The 20,042-nt window shown below is 38.3% G+C and overlaps 1 long non-coding RNA gene across 2 annotated transcripts; it reads left to right on the forward strand.

The window, feature by feature from the left end:
- The first annotated feature begins 5,158 nt into the window (after positions 1-5,158).
- Positions 5,159-7,104, forward strand: LOC131249297 (uncharacterized). 2 transcript variants are annotated; one of them, XR_009172788.1, is made up of 5 exons: positions 5,159-5,524; positions 5,677-5,709; positions 5,809-5,870; positions 6,592-6,669; positions 6,784-7,104. It is a non-coding gene; the product is annotated as an uncharacterized LOC131249297 (long non-coding RNA). The 2 variants fall into 2 exon arrangements; XR_009172796.1 differs by lacking the exon at positions 6,592-6,669 and having other exon boundaries at positions 5,159-5,709.
- Positions 7,105-20,042: the final 12,938 nt, after the last annotated feature.

The raw sequence follows: 20,042 nt of genomic DNA on the forward strand, positions 1-20,042 counted from the left end.
AACTTCAGAAAGTCATATCTACCTCAATATAACTCCGATTTAGGTGATTCAAAAGCCAGATTAAAGCTTGACAAGTTTATTTTCATATAAAAATAAGTGAAAAATAAAATAAAAATTTTAATATAATTAAATCTAGGTTGATTTTACAACTATCTAAAAATTATTAGTCCAGACAGCTGCTACTTTAAGAATTTTTAGAATTTTTCTACAGCACGAAATCTAATGAAATTTGGTAAAGATAAAGTAGACTTGATGATGAACTACTAAAAAATTAATTAAAATAATATACTAACTAAAAGTTTCAAAAAGGGATATAGAACTATCCTAAGATCTTATTCTGTCGTAATTAGGGCAGAATTTACTTAAGTAGTAAACAAAATAATTGGTGTATTTATATCGAACCGCTATTTACACAAATGAAAAGATCTAAAATCATTAATACCATTGACTCAATATCCCTTGCAAACCTAGGACAAATCCTAAAACCTAGTTGCTCTCGAGAGCACATTGAAACTTTGTATCGGACCTGGACCGCGCATCGAAAGTCCGATTACCGCGAAACTATAGGATTATGTCAGTCTTATTGGACTTGAAAAATATCACAGGAATCGAGCCTAAATAGTATCTAGAACTGCACAACTTGAGCTCTGAGTAGATTGTGTGAGAAACACGAATATCTTTAGAAAATGTATTGAAATTGTAATGCCCTGAAAATTAGGGGTCGAGCAGATGCTCAACTCCCAAGTTCCAACGCATCACTTATGCACCATAGATAATGATGTTTAAATGTTTTCCATATTAAAGCATTAAGCATGAGTGAGATTATACTAAAACAACATATCATACTCCAGAGATAATTACGTTAAGCAAGCGGAAGACTGAGATAGGTATATAATGTATAGAGGTGTTTCTCAAACCCCAGAGTATGAGTATGTTACCAGGTTGAATATATACATGTGTTGATCCAAAATTTACAAAATATAAAATGTGAAAGTCTGACTAAATCATATAATCCCTGTAATCCCATCGATCAGTACATGGTCAACAAAAACCCGCCCGATAGTTGAACGTAGGAGAACTCCTCCTCATCTATGAAATTTAAATCAATAGCGTAGACATTGTCGCCACCTGCATCTACAAAAGAGTCTGGTTGGTGTTTTAAAACACCATCCTAGGTACAAATGAGTAGCTAATTCAGTGGAACTATAAAGCAAATGTTAACATGTTATCAATTCAGTCAAGTAGTAATGATAAAGCGGTACAACAATCATGTCCTAAGTACTCTTGTTAATGCAGGGATGATATGCTATAATAATGCATTCCCTCGCATGCACTCCCTCAGTGACATCATCTCACGGTCGCGCATGCAACACTCCCACTGTGCTTAACTCCATTGATATACGTGCTGAGAAACTCTGTCTCCATCTTGTTCGCAAGAGAGAGAGAGAGAGAGAGTCAGGGGTAGGAAGAAGCTGAGAGTCGTGAGAGAGAGAGAGAGAGAGAGAGAGAGAGAGAGAGAGAGAGAGAGAGAGAGAGAGAGTCAGGGGTAGGAAGAAGCTGAGAGTCGGGAGGGAGAGAGAGAGAGAGAGAGAGAGAGAGAGAGAGAGAGAGTCGGGAGAGGGAGAGGGAGAGAATCGGGAGAGGGAGAGAGAGTCGTCGGGAGAGAGAGAGAGCTAGGAGCAAAATGGAAATAGCTTTTTGTTTTTATTTTTATATAGAAACATTCGTGGGCCCGCTTTTAAATAGCGCCGGTGAATGGTGCACCCAAAGTGCCTGTTTTACCCATTTTTGTTGTAGTGTGAACAAATCCAACCTTTTTGGTATTTACATCCAATTCTCGGCATTTTTAGAGGAATTTGATTCACATGATTTTGTCGCATTTCATTTTACATTGATTCCAACTGTTGTTTATTATCAACCAAATAACCTTTTTTCCAGAATACAAATGATAACAAACATATTTTGATAGATGTGTATTCTACAATGCATTTTTTCCAAGTATGGCACAATAGAATATTTCTGGAATTCTTGTCATCATTGAAATTACCGGAACTATGCTACAAGGTTAATATAGACCGGCAATTGATTCTAGAGTTATCTACACTTTGTCTTATTCTTCATACTTACTGTAGTGGTTGCGGCCAAATGTGAAATGTAACCTATTATCAAAATTATTTCATTATTTCTGCAGGAATTGTACCACCTTGACCCCTTTTGCAAATTGAATGAAGTAGTTTCGTGTGGTTTGAATACAACTTGCAGATGCATGGAATCTGGACTTCACATGCATTGGATTTGGATGTAAGAATGTTGGTTCTCACTTTTCTATTCGTTCACTTCTTCACAATGTGTGGCCCACCTGATCAATAGACTAGCTGAAATATCTGGTGGTTGAAGATAACTGACAATTGACACAGATGAATCATATGATTGTGGGACGAGAGTTATTTAATACTCTATGTGGCAATTGTGGGTTTTCTTTAGTTTAAACATTTTCTATTTTACTATCCAGAAAACCTTTTTGCCCATGATTACTCTTATTATATGTGATCACAAAAATCTTAATTTTCTTGTCAATCAGTCACTTGTGTAGAACATCTAAAAATCAGCAGGGTCTACTAACAGGTGTTGCCTAGCTAAGTAAATAGGTCAACCTGATTTTTACAGCAAGTGATATTTGGTGGGGTCCATCTTTTCATAAGTGGGATGTTAACAAACATGACAGGTTGGTGGGAAGGAGGGGACTGTGTGAATCATTTCTCTTATTCATTATGAAGGGAAAAAAAATCATTCACTAAGTTAGGAATTGTGTATGGGATAGATCCAGGGATTTGCACTTCTCATTTACGATTTCTCAAATTTTGTAGCTTTAAATGTTCTAATCATTCGTTTGCTTCACCATTGAAAAAAAATCATGAGTTTGCATACAAGGCGAGGGTGATTTATAGCTTGTGGACATGCTCTTGCTTCTTCTCATTTAGGCACACATATACACATCCATCCATATATCCATATATATATGGATGGATATAGCAAATGAATGTAATTTGCGAGTGAGTGATATGTATCAATTTTCAAGAGGCAAAACTAGGTTTTTAAGATGATTTTATTTGTTTCTTTTTTGATGTTTACGTTTGTTGATTATTTTTCCATGAATTTGGTACTTCAATAAGTAAAAAATACAAGATATACTTTACTAATTGCACAGAGTCGTCAGCTGATGGAAACTGGTGCAAATGGAAGGAATGCAACTATACATTTTAACATAACAGTCAGTTAACTTAGGAGCTCACAAACAGAAGCCATGACCTAATTAACTTTTTTGAATTTTGCAAAATTTAGAAAATATATGAGAAGGTTTTCGCTAGTTCTGATATTTTTCTCTTATCATTTGATTATTTATTTAGTCTTTTGAAAGACAACTTTTTCTCTTGTTATTTGATTGGATAGTTTCATCTTTTTTCAAAGCATAAACTGTCAGATTGATTTTCTTTTATCCTTACTGTAGGTATGATGGCCAACGAGCTCAGATTCATAAATTAATGGATGGGTTTGTGCAAGTCTTTTCATGAAATGGCGAAGAAACAACATCTAGATTTCCAAATTTGGTGAATATAGTCAAGGAATCATGTAAGCCTGTTGCCACGACTTTCATACTGGATGCAGAGGTAACACATTATTTTATTTGGATGTGCTCTTTAGTTCTATTTTGTTGAATCTATAGTCCGTGCATGTGCCTGTAAGTCTTATATCTCTGTTTCCATTAATTACTCTTTTTTTTTTTTGTCTTTGTGCCAAACAGTTCACCGTTCAGATGCATAAGCCAATCAAATTATCATTGGCCTATGGATCTAGTTCATGCATGTCACATGTGCAGCAATGACATGGGGCATGGTACCTCCCATGCCTTCAATGACACTGGATCTAGTCCCTTTCTGGTTACTTGAGTGTGAATTTCACACAATTTTACTTGGTGCACTCCATCTTGACTCATGTGTTTATTGTCTCATTTGAATTTTCTATTATCTGTAAAGTTTTTCAGCGGTAGTGGATCCGAATGGAAGTTGTAAAAGCAACGTCATAGATGCAATGCGTGTATTTGGGAAACGAGCTAAGCAGGTAAGCTCCATTTATATGTGGGAATCTAATCAGGGTCATAGATGCAATGCTCTTTGTATTGATTTGTTGCAAAACTTTCGTTTTGTACCCTTCATAGTTGTAGAATCTAACTTTGAATTACCCTACATTCATATGCTTTATATTTCAAATTTCATATAAAGCATATGAATCAGTTTATTTATTCACTCAATAAACAATCACAGTTCTTTTTCACACCAAGGAGAAGTGTTAACTTTCAAATACTAAAATAAGCCTCACAAAATGATGCCAAACACATGACTTGCACTTGAGCCACACATTAGGTGGGCCCCACTGTTGAAATGACCTATCCAAGAAACTAGGCTGATTCAATCATCATTTGGACCACATGCATATGTTGCATGCAGCCCATTGGCAATCTTTAGACCAGATCATCTACACAGTTGGACCACCTGTTGCGGGCTCGTATGTGCTATAGATGTTCCAGGTTGGCACATGTAGCTCTTCAGAAGTGTAATTGAGCGGATGAGAAGTGATAAAGAAAACAATGACATGAGTACAGGAGTTCATCAAACACCGAGAGAAGGATAATCAGAATGTATTGAAGATGCCCAACCTGGATAAAACTAGTCAGGATAAGGACAGTAAGTCCTGCAAATAGAACGGGTCTAAGATAGCTAAAGTCCTTGCCCTTCTTTGCGGCCCAGAAAGTATAGCTAGTCAAGGCAGAAACCATAATTGATGTTAAAATCAATGCCTCAAGCACGATTCTTCCTGCAATACCAATAGGGAAAGAACTGAATATCCACAAATATTAATTACATATTATAATATAAAGGTTTGCTAATTTAAAAACATGTGTAGATCCCAGCACCCTTGACATGCTACCGCATGAACAAGCTGGCATTTGCATGGAGCATCCAAGTTGTCAATGTCAGGTGGACTCCACCATTTAAGATGCCCCGGTCCAGAACCAGGCCAGTCCACTTAGTGTAATGAAGAAAAAAAGATGGATGGCTAAAGAACTTGCCAAGTTTTTCTAACCATCCATTTGTTTATTACATTGTGGCCCCACCTGATGAGTGGACTAGAGAGACTGTTGGGTCCAGTCGCATATGAGGTGAGGTAAATCTCATGGATCGCTAGGATGTTGCACACATGTGCTATGTTGGGACATGTGGGCGAGTGTAGAGGGCCTGGAATCTACATGCGTGAGGAACTTGGAAACCTCTATAATATAAATTAATTTAGAGAAAGAGAATTATAGATCAAAGGGGGAGATGATCAAAACCTTTTTTGTTAGCATAGGCAATTCCAACGCTTATGCTCAGGCAAAGTGTGAACAGTCCAAGGAATGTAAAATTCAATGGATGACTCTGCTGATATGGATACAAGGGGCACAAGGCTGCACATTGGAGAGTATGAGGTATGTTAATTACTCGCTGATTGGATGTTAGAAGACATTCCATGAAGATGAAATTAATTTAGCATGCAGAGCATTAGACAAAATATTTGGATTTTTCTTAAAATGTGTAAATTATCTAGGAAGCCTGACCTGCATCCTTATGGATGGGACAGGAGGCTGGATGAAACAAATGTTTACCTAAGCAGGTAAGCTCCATTCATATGCTTTATATGAATTTTGAAATATTTCTGGATCACTAGTTTTTCTTATTATTTATTCATGTTCTTGTTTTTCTGTTTTTGCAGCTCAATTAGTTTTCTTCAAAAATGGTGAAGGGAAAGTGATATGTATCCTTATCGTGGTGGCAGTATGTTCACTCATTGGCATTATCTTTTGTGTTACATCTCTCAAGTTAATATAAGGTGTCTCAAATTGATTGTGAAATTCACATGCTAAATCAAATGATCAAGTTTAAAAATTGATTTGGCTAGATTGTTCGGTTCATGCTCAAGTGCTCAACTGCAACTGAATATTCTGTATTGAGATATCGTTGATACGTGTCGCATGTATCGATGATATTTAGGAATATTTGTAAATGGGCAGTGCAATATTTTGAGATATATCAATGTATGGCTGCAACACTGAGTATGTCTAATATCCCCTTTATAAAAAAAAAGAAAAAAAAGTAATTGTCTGTATTGGAAAATGCTTTTTTATCTTCATTGATATACACGTCCTCTTTGGGAGTTAGTTTTCTTCTATCGTACTTCTAGGAATGACCCATTATTGGCAGATTTTTCTCTAAGTTTTCTTCACATTGAGCCCACCTGATGCACATGTCAGACTTCCCATGCAAGTGGTAGGCCAATAGTGTGGCCTTGTATGAGGTGCATGTGGGCTTAACAAGCTGCTTTATTAGTTACTTCTTTTTTCCTTTCTTTAAAAGTTGCCAATTACAGGCACTTTCATCTCTCTTCATATTTTCAGTTTTACCACTCTTGATTCCCTTTCCATTTTCAAATTTTCATCACTTAACTAATGTTATGGTATTTGATTCTTATAATAAGGTATGAATGAATCATCTGCAGGTGTTTTTGAACTTGTTGTACTTCTATGGAATGTGTGGTGTAGTGAATGGTTGCTTGCTTCAATGGTACTTTAACAATGTATGAACGCTGTTTGGAGCATTAATTCAGTTTACATCAGGGGAATTTTATGTTTTCCTTGCATTTAGTTTTCATCCTTCTTCAATTGATTGATTATTTGTTTTTATGTTGCAGAGTCCTCTAGTGGTGGTTCGCCCTCGAATATAATTACAGAAGATGCACAGGAGAAGTTATTGGTATAACTGTCGGATGTGCAGGTGGACTATTGATACTCGCATCCATTTTCTATCTATGGTGGATGAAGGAATCACCTGGCCATATGCGAGTGCACACAGACTCTCCAAGATTTGTACTTTCAGCATTATTGTAATTGTAATTGAATTGAATGAATGAAGGATTGTAATTGATTCATTATTAAATGAATGATTGTAATTGACTGAATGAATGAATGATTGTAATTGATTCATTATTGAATGAATGAATGATTGTAACTGACTGAATGAATGAATGAATGATTGTAACTAATTGAATGAATGAATGAATGATTATGCTGGTGGTAATTAAATGAATGAATGATTATAATTTCTTTTAAATGTAGGCAATAGCTACAGATATTGACTGTAGCTCTTATTAAATTCTGCATATTGCACGGATGCAGCATCACTTTTAGCTACAAATACTATCCGTAACTGTATATACATTTGGCTACAGAAATGATTGCTACGGATTATATCTGTAGCTATTTTAATCTATGGTTATGGATTAAATCCGTAGCCGTAGCTTTTAGACCTATTGTTATAGCACTTACGACTACGGTCGTGCTACAGACTAAAACCGTAGCCATAGGTCTTTACCTATGGATTTTATCCGTAGCCTTTACCCTGGTTTCTGGTAGTGCAGGTATACCATGGCCCTGGGGCCATTTACATCACTTTTGAGCCTATATAAGGCCTTTAAACCCACCTCTCTCTCTCTCCCATACGAATTTCTCCAAACCCTAGGAGAGAGAAGAGGGAAAAGGAGAGAAAAGAGTAAGGAGAAGAGAGGGAGATTGGGAGATCATCGCTGGGATTCACTCCCACTACTCCACGTACCGAATCGCCTCCCCACCATCACTACACGAGCCGTTCTAACTTCGATTTGGGTAAGAAATCCTAACACCTAATCTTGTTTTAGGAATCCAAATAGATGAATCGATAAAATAGCTAATCTATTTCATCATATAGGTACCGTCGTTCCGTTTTTGGGAACATTGTGTTGGAATTGAGTTCAAATCGGGTATTTCGACGAAAGGTGAGGACTATAAATGTTTAGGTTATGGTTTTCAAGGCTTTCAATGTCAGCAATGATTTATGTCTGACTTGATTGCTGCCATATGATGTTAGTTACGATGTTTTCGATAAATTATATGTGTGTGAACTATGTTGAATATAGATGCATTCCATGTGTTTGTTGAAATGCTTGAATGAACGTGAAATCCTGATTTGTGCTTGATATGATTTCTAATGTAAGATTTATGTATGTTACATGCTTTATGACCGATGTTGTGTTATGAATTGCTATGTCACATGTTGTAACTAATTTAGTCTATGTATTTACTGAGGTGTAGTCTAAGTGTTTGATAAAATCTCTGAATGAAAATCTGTTTATGAATTGTATTTATTAAGTGTATTACGATAAGATTCTTGATTTCCTTAATCATATGAATATCTCTTTCATGGAATCATATCGCCACTACACGATTTATGGATGAAATGCATACGTATGACAACATGTTCAATGTGTTTGATAAAATGTTCAAACAAGAATTATGTTTGAATTGTTTGTTAAATGCTGTTATGATTAACATATGTGACTACTTATTGTATTTGAGTATGATTGGGACCATGCCGTAGTTCAGGCAATCGGTAACAATCCATGTACAGGTGGCTGAATTAGTCTCACCACATTGGGTAATTCGATGAATCTGAGTTGCACGACGATTGTCGATAGTGGTTAGGCCACACAGGGTGCTTATGCACCCCATGTCGATTACATTAGCGTGTGCTCGTACAAATCAAACTTCCTTAACAAACCAATTGGCCTATTGTATGTTCACCATGTATGGACGCCACTACTTGAATCTAAGGTACCACTTACCAATGTAAAGACCCGTTTCAACCATGGTACCTCGATCCGCCAAGACTCATGAGCCGGGCATGGTGGTATGAGACACCGTGGTCGAGCTGTCGGCCTACGCTGGGGTGATGAGCCTCCCCGTAGTGACCAGTGAGCAACCCAAAACTCGTGAGCCAAATATGGTGATATGGGACACTGTATTTGAGATATTGGCCTACACCGGCGTAGCTTGGTTGTGGTCCCAGCATGGGTTGGAGTGAGCCGTCTAATCTGGACCCGCTCCGAAAATAGCGCTCCAGTTGGTAGGGCGTTGGTGGAGTGACCTCGAGTATAAACTCATGAACTTGCCTATCCATTGCTTTTAACTGGGAGTGATGACCCCACAACTTGCCTATCATACGCGATTAACTAGGATTGATGACCCTAGATAGATCATTTGTTTGGGTAAATGATATAAAGGGAGTTACCTTAGCTTTCCAAATCTGTTGTATGAATAAGCCTAATAAATTACTTGGCTAACACGACCATGCACCACATTGCATGTGCTTTGGCGAGGAAGCACACATTTAGGGAGTTTGTCATGCGCAATCGTGAGATGAAGTCGTTGACGGAGTGCAAGCTAGGGCATGCATCATTATAACATACCATTCCTGCATTTATGAGTACTTAGGAAATGATTGTTGTATTGCTTTAGCATTACTGCTTGACTAAATTGATAACATGTTAACCTTTGCTTTATAGTTCCACTGAATTAGCTACTCATTCCCACCTGGGACAGTGTTTTAAAACACCACCCAGACTCTGGTTTAGATGGAGGTGATGGTGAAGTCTATACAGCGGAGTTGGACTTCGTAGGCAAGGAGGAAGGATTCTCCTACGTTCAGCTCTTAGACGGGTCTATGTAGACCCCGTGCTGATTCGACGGGATTACAGGGACTTATGAATTAGTTGGACATTTACACTTTGATATTTTTATAAATTTTGGAACCATAAATGTATATATTCAGCCTGATAACATACTCAGACTCTAGAGGTTGTGAAACACTTATATACTTTATATATCTATCTCAGTGTTCTGCTTGCCTAATTACATTAACTCTGGAGTATGATATGCTATTTTAGTATAATCCCACTCATGTTTAACTCATTCATATGGACGAAATCTGAACATCATCATCCATGTTGCATAAGTGATGCACCGGACCTCGGGAGTTGAGCTTTGCTCAACCCCCAATTTTTAGGGCGTTACAGACGCGCTATGGCCCACCATCTTAGATTAGATGAGAGATTTGAACTGTCCATCTAGCGTGGACGCTCTGTCTGACCAAACCCCAATTGATTCCACACCTAGGAGCTCGTGCGCATGCACACAATCCTTGCTGGGCCCTACAAACACAACACTTCCAAAAATGGAAACTATTCATTTCCATCTTGGCAATCTGCTTGTGCCCTCATCCTCGAATCTTAGCCATCCATGGGAAGAAAATCCCAGCCGTCCAAGGCCAGCAGATCCAGTGATGTAGATAAAAGAAAGATAAAAGAAAAAAATGGTTAGAGAGCTAGGAGCCCTAGATGGAATCCCAACCATTTAATCCCGATCCAATGGTCTGGGATCATTAGGGCAGTGCTATTAGAGGGAGGATCGAGCAACGACTCTCTCTCTCTCTCTCTCCATCTCTTATGGCCGCCCGAGAGAAAGCCCAGCCGCAACCTCCTCCATTCGAACCCACCAACCTAACCACCTCCAACCTTCAAAAAAGCTCATTTATAAGCTTCATAGGGTCCAAATGGACTATACTCAAGGATCGGATTGGAGGAAGGAGCAGGGATGTTGAGGCTGCCATTAATGCCCATGTCGTCTTCCATGTTCAAACTGCACCGAGTTGGCGGGTTCGGCTCAGGTTAGGATGAGCCTGATCGCCCAATGGTGCTACTGGCGTTTGGCAGACAAAAAGAAAAAGGAATTGGGAAGAAAAATAATTGGGAAAAAAAAGAGAAGAAGAAGTAGGAGCGAGGGTGTGCGATCGTGGGGTTGCACTCGCGTCAGGAGGTGTGGCACCAGGCCTCTGACCGAGTTGAGTGTGGTTTGGTAGAGCCATGACGTTTGTTATTGCTGGATAACCAGCAGAGAAGGAAGAAAAGCAGAGAAGAGAGATGAGAATAGGGGTGGCCCGACTTTAGCTGGTTCGTCATGCTGCTGTCCAACCTCAAGCTGCACCACGTTAGGCTGACGAGTCGTGTAGAGTTGGCCCGGGTTTAGTCGGTTGTGGGATTCCTGAGGAGAGGAGATAAAGAAGGAGAAGGCAGGGAAGAAGAGAAAGAGAGAGAGATAGAGGGAGAAAGAGAGTATGGTGAGTGGGTTGTGTTGTTGGTGAGTCGACTCGACTCACCTGAGTTGGGCCAGGTTATTCATTGTTGTGTGTTTCCAGCAGGAGGAAAGGAGAATAAGAAAGGAAGAAAGAAATGAGGAGGAATGGAGATGAAAGAAAGGGAAGAGAAAGAAGGAAGAAGAGTCGGGCGTGTGATTCAACCGCCGAGTTGACTCACTGAGTCAGGGGCTGACCTGAATCCCATGCTTTTCGGGGACCGTACTCAGTCAGTAAATTGACGATGTTGGGGCTCCCAGTCTCGATCCTAGTATTAAGCATCGTTGTTAGGTAACCTTTCCAAGCGAATCCAAATCGACTGAGTCGACTCAATGAGTCAATGTTTTCTTTTTAGACTAGACATGTCTCATTGTATTAATATCATGGTTACACTCTTATTATTAGGATTGCTAACATTATATATAATTATCCATTAACGGATAATTTATGCTAGAACTAGTTATTATAAATGAAATTACAAATAGTAAATAGTTGTATTTTACTCACCGTTCTTAAATATTAGCATGATAGTAGATCATAATATTAATTATCATCATAATGATTACTATTAACATGTTATGCTAATATTAGTTTTTATGAATGAAACTACCATTAATGATATTAGCATGGTATCCATCACTTGAAAATATTATCTTTAATAATAGGTTATACTATTTTATTACAATTGTAATACTAATTATTACAATGGTCATAAATATTAATTATATTATTAATGTTAAATTGTAACTAACCATATTATTATTATATTGTATTTAAGCTACACATACATCATAGTTCTACTCCTAGAACTAAACCCTAGGATGAAAACCCTAAGTCCTACATCAAAACCCTAAAAACCTAAGTAATCCAAAACCTAGGTTAAGACCTTAACCATAAATAGTGTACAAAGCTTAGATCTAATTGTATAACTTTATAATTCATGGTAGGGTTCAGTTCTAAGGGCGTAAGCACTTAGCGACACTAGAAGGTGATTCGGTTCATCAGGTGATGATTTCTTCCCCTTGAGCTATCCATTTTCCCATTAGCTTAAGGGATAGTTTTTATTTAATTTCAATTAATATTTGATATCTTTATCTTATAATCATATGTTTTAATTATTGAAATTGAATTGCTAGATTACATACATAGTATTTATCATGCATACTTTCTTATGCTCGCGGATTACTTGTGGACTGTTTTTGGCCCCCCCACTTATAAATGTATACCCACACTTGGGATGTAACTTGATTGATTGTGATTGTAATGGACCTTCGACTTAGTGGTTATTGAATGGTGGTTTAAATCGAATATTGATGTGGGCCTACCATCCAGGGGTTGTTGTGTCTAAATGGTTTTTAAGGATAGTCTTTTATCGCATGATTTTGATATTTGCCTTATGTAGCTTAGTCTTAATAATTGCCCTATATGACTTAGTTTTGATATTTGCCCTAAGTGGCTTATTTTATGTGTATATATATTTTTATATTTGCCCTATATAGGGTCAAGGTGTTATTTTATGTAACCATGCGATGATAAGCCCCATATACTGAAATATGATTGACCACTAGTCGACAGGTTTCCATTAAACATCCTAAGGTGATAGTCTCATGAGCTGGGGATGGTGGTATGGGACCTATGCCCGAACTGTCGACCTACGCTGGGTGATGAGCCCTCCCCCCCCTGTAGTGACCTTAAGCTTTATTAAACTAGCTGGTTGTAATTGGACTAATAATGACTTTGGCTATCAATGATGACGGGTGGATATTTCTGGATGTTGTAGCATGTGCCCTCTAGGTTATTATGGGATATTATTTCGCTAGCTGCCAAAACATCAACTATCAATTTACGTGCATGATGCATGATGGACAGTCATTATGCGGTACGTGATGTATGCACATGATGTGCTTCACTAATAGCCAACCTTTGCATGGATGATGAGCCCAACTGCCAACTGGATGAGTATCCCCTGGTCAATGATGCATTCACGCATCCATGCATTTAATAAGACTGAATCATGTATTGTTTTAAATGCCTTTTGTTTATAACTATGCTTACATAATGTGGCGGTGTGTAATCTTGAGAAAAATTCACACTGAGTTGGCCACTCATCCATAAAATATATAACCGTATAGGTAGCACAGGTGGCTTAAGTGATATGCATGCTCAGACTTAATGAGGAGTAGAGTACAATCGCCAGGGATGCATGACTATATTTGTCAAGAGGAGCTGCACAATTTTGCGGCTTAAATTTATATGCATTTTGTTACCTCCTTGGTATAAATTGTGTAAATCTTGTATTTGTTAATTTTAGAGACATTGGTTTGTATAAGTCATTATGGCCAGCCTCTTATATATTCTAAATATAAATGCAAATTTACCTCTATGTTGATTGTCCATTCTACTCTAAACTGTTAACTCTAAAGATTATATATATATATATATATATATATATATATATATATATATATATGGAATTTGGCTCTTTATAAGTTTACACTAAGGTTTTTGGGAAACAAGTCATATACTCGGGTCCTGAAAACACGGGGCGTTACATGTCAGTGCAGCATAATGTTTATTGAGGATGGCCTTGGCCCAGTCAGCATAATATTTGCATGTGGATAAGAAACCGTGTGTTCGGAATTCTTCATTTCCCCACAATGATCTTCTATCTCTGAAATGCTAACGTACTGTTTTGTAAAAGGCTGTGGTAAACAGTTCGTGGGGGTTGTAACAAGGAATGAGGAACCGCATAGGATGAATACCACCGACTTGCTATTTTGATCCTCTTTCTAACAAGATACCCTCCAGCATCCTGGGTTCTTTCATGGACCAGTTCAGTGTGTACATCATTCAGCTTTGGGCCGTCCTATCTATGGGTTCGCTTTGAAGAATGGATAGATGATGACGAATGTTCAGAGGGATTATTACTAGCTCATTCCTGAAGGGGCTGTTGAATTTTATGATATCATCTTAAGCTTTTAAAGTATCCCAGGTATTTGAGAGCTTTCTTTTCTTGTGCTCCTTAATTTTCTCTTGAGGCTCTTAGTCTTTCGATTTCTTTCGCTTCTTCTTAGAGAATGACGGCGGTAAAGTGTCTTCCCTGATAGGAGATCGGGTAATGTCGGTATGAAGATTGGCTGTTGATTTCAGCCATGTTTCTCAATTAATCTCCCGACCTTATTTCGAAGGTCCGGGAATGTCTCCGGTGATAATGGCTTGGCATATCGGCCAAGAGAGTGTCTGCATTCTATCAAAAAAATCAAGAACTGGCAGGACAGGTTCTTTTATATAAGCAGGTTGTTTCTTGGTTACTTTAATTCTTTTCCTTGGCTGTTCCTCATGAGTAAGAGGGGAAGAAGCAGATTTGGGAATTGAAGAAGGCATAGGGATTGAAGGAGAAGGTGAAGGGATTGGAGGCGAGGATTTAGGAATTTGAGAGGAGCTCCGAAGACTGGCATGAGAAGGTTGATCAGTGGGTGGTTCTATAAGGCGATATGTTCTTTTTGTACGAGCCATTATGGAAGGGTCAGAGAATTGGCTAAGTTTGGAAGGTAGAAAATTGGGCAGAGTTTCAGAACTAGGAATTTTGCAGTAAGTGCAAGGGAGTTGCACGAACTTTGAGTTGCGCAGACTCTCAGTTGCACGATAGGCTAAGTAGCACGATAAGTTGAGTAGCACAGGGAATAAGTTGGGCGGGTTCTAAGTAGCGGGGAAAAGGGATCCGGGTTGGGAAAAGAGATTCTGAAGTGAGCAAATGATTGGAAGCTTGGTATTTATAATTGTTTTGGGACTCAGCTAGAGTTGTGCGGGGCCATTGAAGGAGAGTTGTGCACCTCTGCACAACTCAATTCAAGGACAGATAATTCTGATCTGATAATCAGACAAAATTTGGATCAAGGGGGCATCTATTGGAGCATAAAAAATGATCAAGAAAAGAAGAGTGAAGAAAAGAAGCTGAAGTAAAATACCGAAAGAAAAGAAGTTGTGGGGATTTCAAGTTACGTTGAGGTGAGTTGCATGGGACTGCACAACTCGTTGTAGTTGCGCCGGCCCACCCCACTCTCTTCAAGAGCGGTTGAGTTGAAAGTGCGAAGTGGGGACCACAGCACGAGATTCGAGGGCCCACACGTGCGGAAGCCTATAAATACCCCCCTACCCCCTCATTTGCAGGATTGGATTTCTAAAAGACCAGTGCCTCTGACAGGTATTGAAGAGAGAAGAGAGAGAGAGAAAAGAAAGCCAGATCGCACAACTTCTCAGCCCGCACAACTCTTCAAATAGTTGCATGGATCATTTGTGAAGCGACATCATGTCACTTTTTTAGAATATTCTCAGTATTTCCAAAAGTTCTGCAGGGATTCTTGGGATTCTTTTATTATGCCAATAAAGGAAGATGCATGCATGGATAAGATCCACACAACTCATCTCCTATGGAGACATGAATGATATGAGCCGGAATGCTGCCGAAATTGATATTTGAATCCACTCAGTACCTGTACTTTTGTCATAAAACCTCTATCTTGAAATCAAAGGATCAAAAGGATTTAACGAATTCAGAATGAATAAATTTGATGATTATTCTCTCTATTCTTTTCTCTTTGTCATTATTAAGTGAGATAATTCCCTGAATCAAATACTTTTCGTTTTTGGTCGAAATAGTAGTTGTTCTCTAGGCGTGACAATTTTTATCTCTTTCAATGCTTTATACTATCCTTGTCTTGTGGAAACTACTGATGTGATTAAACAAGGTCCTATTATACTTCCAGTTACAACAGAGGTCCCTGCATTCAGAGAAGCTGAAATTTCTCCATCTAAGGCCCCAGTAGAACCAAAGGCATTGTTTTCTCCTTAGAGTATAGAAGTAAATCAAGATGCTTCACAGATTCCATCAGTTGTTAATATAGTTGTTGATGCCTCTGTTCATGTTGAGAAAGCTTCTGCCGCACGTCCTTCTCCCATTCAACCAGTCGATCGAAGTCTGGAGTTTCCTTCTGATCCTACTGACATTCCAAATCCAACAACTTTGGATTCATGTACCAGAGTCCGGGAACTTTCTTTCAATGTTGCAATTGCTGATGCAGACATTCCTGTATCTTCAGGGATAAAAGCGACTTCTATACCAACCACTTCTCAAGCTGCCCCTAGAGATGGTATACTTTTCTTTTCATTCTTCTTGTACTCATATATTTAATGTCAAAACCCCTAATCATATTATTTCTTTTCTCTTTTCTCCTTTTTTTTTTAAAAGTTACAGTTATTCCAACTCCAAGTCAATTTGTAAGTTCTAATTCAGTGGCCAAGATTTCTGACAAAATTTCTTTGGAGAAAGTATCACCTCTCATGCTTGTATTCTTCAAGAATGCTATTTTTATCATCATAAGTGCCTTCAAGGATCTTACACAATGGCCTTTCTTAGATAGTGCCTTAGTTGTTCTTGATCATTCAGCAAGGCTGACCCATATCAATGTTCTTCCTCTACACAACTCTTTGTCTCAATTCTATTCTTCTATAAATAATTTGGAATCGGCACGAAGCGTAGTTATTGCTCCAGGTATCTTGGATCGTTAAAGAGAATTAATGTCCCTCGAGGAGAAGATTTCTCGAACTGATAATCTTATATCTAGTTATGATGTTGAACATCAATCTCTTCATGATAGACTGAAGGCTTCTGATAAGAATAGGATAATCGTCAATAATCAAATTGCCTTTCTGAAGAAAGAGATAGCTTTGCTTGAAGTCAGGGAGCGAGAAGAGGAATTGAATATCAGCAAGATCAGAGAAGAAATTGAAGTTAATGTTCATATTGCTGATATTGAAAGGGCTGTGCAAATGAAGGATAAAGAAGTTGCTTCTCTGGAACAAGAATTGGCCGATGTTCCTAATCAAGCAAAAATTATTCTTGAGGCTGAACTAACTAATGCTGCAGCACAAGTTCAGTTGAAAGAGGATTTACAAAGATACATGGTAACATTGGGTATGTTAGAAGATTTATAGAATTCGCTCTTTATCATCGTATGTAATCTCTTGTCTTGTAAAGTTCATGAATGAATTTTAGTGTTTTGTTTAAAGCGAGCACATTTTCAGGAATCTTACCAAGATAATCAGTTTTGAGCTCATACTTACACAATATTGTCTCTGTTAATTCATATGGTCATGCTTTAATAAAACATACAATTTCTATCATATAATGAAGTGATAATCTATCATGATTGTTAGTACAGTGTCCCCTATGTGGTATTTATTTTAATGGGCGAGACTAATTTTTGGTTTAAGTTAATTTGACACACAGTTTAAGCTCATGAGTAGTGGAGCAATCACAGTTTTTTAGACACATAAGTAGTTGGAGTTGGGTCTCATGTGAATGGCCTCTGTAACTCTTTAGAGTTCACTAGACTTATCACAATCAGGGGAGTTCATAAACCGCAGTCCATCATAGGGGCCCAGTGAAGCTACCGAGGCAGTAAACTTGGTGGGTTTTACGCACAGGGTTGGCCGCAGTAACTCTCTAGAGTTCATAGGGCGGGCAAGGCTACTTTTAAGTACCAAATCCAAGGCTGCTAGTCCATCAATGAGGGAATATTTTTATCTTAGGGACCCTGTCCTCATGAGTTATTGCTGAAATCAAGCCAGGAATCTGGGGGGTCTTATGCATGGTTGGCCTATCTATAGACAATGGCTAAAGAACGCACACTGTCGCCCACTTTTTCTTCGTCTGCAAGGTCAGAGTAATTCACGAGAGGGCATTTTCTCTCACCTTCCCCTGTGACACTGTCGGAAGCTGTACAGATGGCATTGGCTCACGCGTGATTAGCCTTTTGTGGACTTTTACCTATTTAAGGCTTTTGGTCATTGGCTTCATTTATTGCTCGCATGGGTCTAAGCATGTGATGGGCTATACGGGCTTTTTAGGGCCACTGACTTCTCACTACTGCCCACATAATTTTTTATATATCGTCGATGATGACAGGTCTCATGCATAGTTAGCTGTATAGGCTTGGTTATGCTACCGTAAATGATAAATTGCCATCGTTGTCATAGAACTTACATGTGGTTGGCCTTATAGGCTTATTCCACTACCATGAATGGTGAATCGATAATTGATATATCACCACTATTGATAATATTTTGATAATATTTATGGTTAAGATAGTGTATCGACTTGGCGATGATAACAATTATCGATAATATAACTTTTATATTAGCAATTGGTGAAGGTGATAGTTGTTGATTTTGCGATAATCATCGGCGCTTGACAATAGTCAATGATTACATCATCTTTAACATACTTGAACTTGATATGCTCAAGAATGCTCAAGAATTTTGCCTTTATTCATTTATGAAAGAATACATGGGATGGCCTTTTAAGGCTTTTTCATCATTTTGCTTGTTCTTGCCCCCTTTTGATATAGAAGTATTACACTGATAATCTTCTAGATCAAAACTTTATCCATCTTCAGGAATATATTTTGATGAAGTGAGCATTGACTGGTATGCTAACACCTCGTCCATCTTGGTCCACAACTCGATAAGCTCCATTAGAGTATACTTCGGTTATTATGTACAGACCATCCCATTTAGGTCAAACTTGCCCCCTGTTCTGCAGGTGACGACTATCGATCTTTTTAACATCAACACCATGTCACCTTTCTTAAAAGAGCGATGTTTAACTTTCTTGTCAAAGGCGGCGTAGATTCTTGCTCAATAAAATTACAATCGGTGTTGAGCCACCAATCATTTTTCGTCAAGCAAATCTAATTTAGCCAACCTTATTCTTGCATTTTCATCATCTGTTATCGATTGGTGTATTGCTACTCTGAGCGATGTGACTTGTGTTTCGATCGGGATGATGGCTTTAACACCATAAACCGATGAATATGACATAACTTTCGTCGCAGTTCGATGCGTAGTCCTATTTGCTTATAGAGCTTCTTGTAACTTTTCATCCTAGTCACGCTTATTTCCGGTGACAGTTTTCTTTAGTATTTTCATGATCGTCTTGTTGAATGCCTCTGCTAATCCATTTGCCGGTGGATAGTAAGGTGTAAAAAATGAGTGATGAATACCGAATTTTTGACACAACTTCTCCATACCCCTATTCTTAAAAGGAGTACCATTATCAGTGACGATTCTTTTTGGAATGCCATGATGATATATTATTGCATGTCGGATGAAATTTACGACATCTCTTTCTTTGACGTTTCGCAATGTGATCCCGTCCATTTGGAGAAATAATTAGTCACTACCAGTATATATTGTTTTCCTTTAGATGACGATTGATTTATAGGACCGATGACATCGAGTCCCCAGGCGGCGAAGGGCTAGGAAGCTACTAACTGATAAAGATCTTCAGGAGGCACATGTATGATGTCACCATGAATTTGACATTCATGACATCATTTCGCATAATTGATAGCATCCTTGAACATTGTGGGCCAATAATATCACATTCGATGCACCCGATGGAATAGATTTTGGCCTGCTTGATGTGCTCCACATTCTCCATAATGGGCTTCTCGCAACATTTGATTTTCTTCTTATGTATCTAGACATTGCAAAAACATTTTGTTGTAAGATCTTCTATATAATATTTTGCTACACAAAATGAATCCCTTTGATCTCTGCTTAATTTGCTATCTGTGTGCTGAATCCTCTAGCAGAATATCATATTTGAGATAATCTACAAAAGGCTGGCGCCAATCATCTGTTGTAACCTCCAAACATAATATAGGAAGTGCTTCAGCAGCTTCATTAATAATTTCTGATGATGGTAAGAACCTTCATTCTTCTATGGTTACCTGAAGAGGACTTCAATCTGGACAGGATAAGGCTATTGCCATGCTAGCTAAAGTATCTGCCCTTACATTCTCGCATCGCGGTGCATGTTTGATTTCAACATGATGGAACTGCTCTAGCAATTATTGTGCTCGTCGACAGTACTGTAGGAGCTCT

Source organism: Magnolia sinica, chromosome 1 (genome assembly GCF_029962835.1).
Source record: "Magnolia sinica isolate HGM2019 chromosome 1, MsV1, whole genome shotgun sequence".
Lineage (NCBI taxonomy): Eukaryota > Viridiplantae > Streptophyta > Magnoliopsida > Magnoliales > Magnoliaceae > Magnolia > Magnolia sinica.